The 3,971-nt window shown below is 43.0% G+C and overlaps 1 pseudogene; it reads right to left on the bottom strand.

Moving 5' to 3' along the window:
• Positions 1–1,490: 1,490 nt before the first annotated feature.
• Positions 1,491–2,122, bottom strand: LOC103601116 (annotated as a pseudogene).
• Between the last annotated feature and the right edge of the window lie 1,849 nt (positions 2,123–3,971).

Raw genomic sequence — 3,971 nt, 5'->3', positions numbered from 1 at the left:
CCACACAACCCAGATGTACCAGATCTTATGTGACCCAGAAGTACTTACAAGTTCAAAATTAAAACCTGAGCTGCACAAAAAGCCTTCCCCAGAGAATCATCAGCAATGAAGCAATTTAGCTTAGCTCAACTACAGGGTTCAAGAGCTGGCCCCCACAGGAATTTCCTCCATTTTTGAAGTAAACAAAGGTCAACAAATTATTTCCACTGCAGAGTTTAAGCGGTGGGAACAGCAAATAATCCAACACAGAACTGAAAGTAAAAACAAAATATGCAGAGATCAGAGACAAAGATTGATATTAACTAGTAAAGATCTAATACTACCAAAAAACACCTATAAAACTTAGAAGGACCAGAAGTCCCATGGTCTCCTAAGCCGGGGGGAACGGGGGAGGGCTGAGGGCCTCAGCCATACCCACCCTGACATCTACAACCAGCCCAGCAATTACCACCAAGCCACTGCAGGAAGCACCCCAGCTCCAGTGCCAGGGCACTTGGGGGGCTGAGACCCTCAGCCATGCCCCCCAACATCCACAACCAGCCCAGTGATGACCACTGAGCTGCCACTGGATGCACCCCAGCCTTCTGAGCCAGGGTGGTGGGGGTCAATGTCTTCAGCCATGCCCCCCTGACACTTGCTATCAGGCCAGCAATGACCCAACAGCTGCTGGAAGCCTCCTAGTCTCCCCTACCAGAATGAGGGGGGGCATGGGCCTCAATCATCCTTCCCCTTCTTCCTCTTCCCACCCTACTTCCCCCCTTTCCCCTCTCCTTCTCCCCTGCAACTGATGCACAACATCATCTTAGAATGGGGCATGGACCCGAGGGAAGCCGAACCCAGCTGCATCCAGGTAAAGAGCACAACAAAAACACCATTTTCACAGGGGTAGCCCACCATAGACACTGCAATTGCCATGGCTGCTGCAAAAGTGGCTGGTCTCTATAGCAGCAGTCACAGCCACCGTGCAGATGGCATGCCAGACTCTCAACTGCATTGCCACAAGGAGAAGCACCAGTGGAGACCAAAAAAAAAAAGAAAGAAAAAGAGGTCCTCTCTCTCCACAAATCACACTCCAGAGTAATAGAAGAAGCATCTGATTTATGATAATAGGGGAGGACATGATCACCCCCGTCTCAGTACTGGACAGATCATCTAGGCAACAAACAACAGAGGAACAGTCATTTATCAGATGGAGAGAACAAATCTATGGTTATTAGAGGGGAGGGTTAGGGGAAGGGGGTAGGAGGGAAGAGGAGGCAAAGGGGGAAAGGAAGAGATTGGATAAGGGGCATAAAGAATAAGTATGATCGTAATGATGAATATGCTAATAAAAAAACTGTAATATTCTCAGAGAAAAAAATACAAAATCAGAGCTCAGACTAGGTGAATTGAAATGAAAATATACATGTAATAAATGAGTTAGATGATGGGAGGGAGGACAGAGACAGAATCAGGGGAGGGTGGCACTGTTTGGGGGCAGGGACAGGCATTTAGACCAGTATGTGGTATTTCCAATGTAGGACAAGATGGTCAGAAAAGGAGAAGCTTTGATCTCAGTATGGACACTGAAAAGGTTTGATTTAGCATGTTTCCGGAATTTCATGTTGCTCCTCAGACCACGGAAGCTTCAGTGAGCCATTTTCCCAAGTAAACCTACAGAACTTTTCTCCTGCATGTGTCTTCTGTGTGCTTCCAAGAGGGAGCTTCTAGTATACACTTGGTTGCATCTGTCATCATCTAATCTGCACGTCCTCTACTTTCTTTGGGTGTCTGGAGATTTCACAGGTAAAGGTTCCTTTCTGGGCCGCACTAGGACTGAAGAGTGATTTTCTTGCAGCACTGCTCATGAGAGGACACTGAGTTCATTAAAGGGAGTAACATTTCTCAAGGGTAAAAATCTGTCTCCGGTGGTTCTATCTAAGGTTCTATTTTTTTCTATAATATAGGATTGTTATACAATTTAATTACAGGAACTTTCATGTCACTATGTAAGTTTTTCATCCGCTCTGACAAGGACATCATAAGTGGCTGCTAGAGGTGACTTGCATCTATAACAGGAACAGGCTGGACCCTGACTGGCTGCACGACATCAGTATCCAAGGTCAGCCTTTTATATAGAAGACTAGGAGAGTGAAAGGAGTAACAGAGAGAGTCTGTGGGGAGAGGGAGAGAAAGACAAATGGGGGGTGATGGAGGGGCAGAGACACAGAGAGAGAGAGAGAAAGGTGGGGGACGAGAGAGAGAGGGAGAGACAGAGAGAGAAGCAGAGATAGCTTTTAACCAGACAGCGAAACAAAGAGACGGAGAGTTAATGGGTAGGACTGAAGAGTGATTTTCTTGCAGCACTGCTCATGAGAGGACACTGAGTTCATTAAAGGGAGTAACATTTCTCAAGGGTAAAAATCTGTCTCCGGTGGTTCTATCTCAGATTCTATTTTTTTCTATAATATAGGATTCTTATACAATTTAATTACAGGAACTTTCATGTCACTATGTAAGTTTTTCATCCGCTCTGACAAGGACATCATAAGTGGCTGCTAGAGGTGACTTGCATCTATAACAGGAACAGGCTGGACCCTGACTGGCTGCACGACATCAGTATCCAAGGTCAGCCTTTTATATAGAAGACTAGGAGAGTGAAAGAAGGAGTAACAGAGAGAGTCTGTGGGGAGAGGGAGAGAAAGACAAATGGGGGGTGATGGAGGGGCAGGGACACAGAGAGAGAGAGAGAAAGGTGGGGGACGAGAGAGAGAGGGAGAGACAGAGAGAGAAGCAGAGATAGCTTTTAACAAGACAGCGAAACAAAGAGACGGAGAGACAGAGCCTGCATGATAAGGATTACTAATACACTTGTGACCCATTTCCCCACACACAGAAAAATCCTTTTTCTTTTAGGTTTCACATCCTATTTGATTTCCAAAGGAGAAAAATATTACAAATTTCACACACACACACACACACACACACACACACACATACACACTATTAAAAGAATAAGACGTTCTTTTTTATTTCTCTAAGAAAACAATCACAATATACTTATTGTATCTGAATGGAATGATGCATCAGAGAACGCCTCAGCCCTACTGTAGTTAAGATAGAATCCCAGAAATTCCTCTTGCCTGCACCAAAAGATTGGAGCATGTTCCAGAAAGTAGGTTGATCATTGACCTAACACATTACACTTTATTTGAACATCCTGTGCCACCTCTGCTGAAGGTGGCTTTGCACTACCATTGTCATGCAGGACTTTGAATCCTGGAGAGAAAGTTAAACCAATATCAGCACACCATGTGTCTGAGTCTTGGTGGCAAGGAGTTAACCATAAAACAACACAATTATCCTAGGAAGATACTTAGGTATATACAATCTGTTGTTTATACACTATAATGCAAATATTTAATTCTTAGTCTTAAGATGTTTTGTTTGTTTCGAACTGGTGGACATCTTTATTTAATCACTTAGCCCAGCTATAACATCACTTAAAAATCAATTCACTTGTATTATGTGCTTCCCATTTCCCATTTTCAATTTTGTACATTTGCTTTCATTAAGTATTAAATATTTGGCTGGACATATTGGAAAATACATTATAAATATGCAAAATCTGATAAAAGCCTTGCCAACATGTGGTTTTAAAGTAATTGTTTAAAAGTACCTAATGTCTTTATTCTCAGAATTGACCAAATCTTTTATTAGCAGATGTATTGAATGCTTTGAAATAAAAATATTTAAATGACATATGTCAAATTCCCAATTCTCAACATTNAAGCTTTGATCTCAGTATGGACACTGAAAAGGTTTGATTTAGCATGTTCCCGGAATTTCATGTTGCTCCTCAGACCACGGAAGCTTCAGTGAGCCATTTTCCCAAGTAAACCTACAGAACTTTTCTCCTGCATGTGTCTTCTGTGTGCTTCCAAGAGGGAGCTTCTAGTATACACTTGGTTGCATCTGTCATCATCTAATCT

This window comes from Galeopterus variegatus, unplaced genomic scaffold (assembly GCF_000696425.1).
Source record: "Galeopterus variegatus unplaced genomic scaffold, G_variegatus-3.0.2 Scaffold3596, whole genome shotgun sequence".
In the NCBI taxonomy this organism is placed as follows: Eukaryota; Metazoa; Chordata; class Mammalia; order Dermoptera; family Cynocephalidae; genus Galeopterus; species Galeopterus variegatus.
The sequence above is the reverse complement of the archived record's forward strand: the minus strand, read 5'-3'. Positions and strand labels throughout refer to the sequence as shown.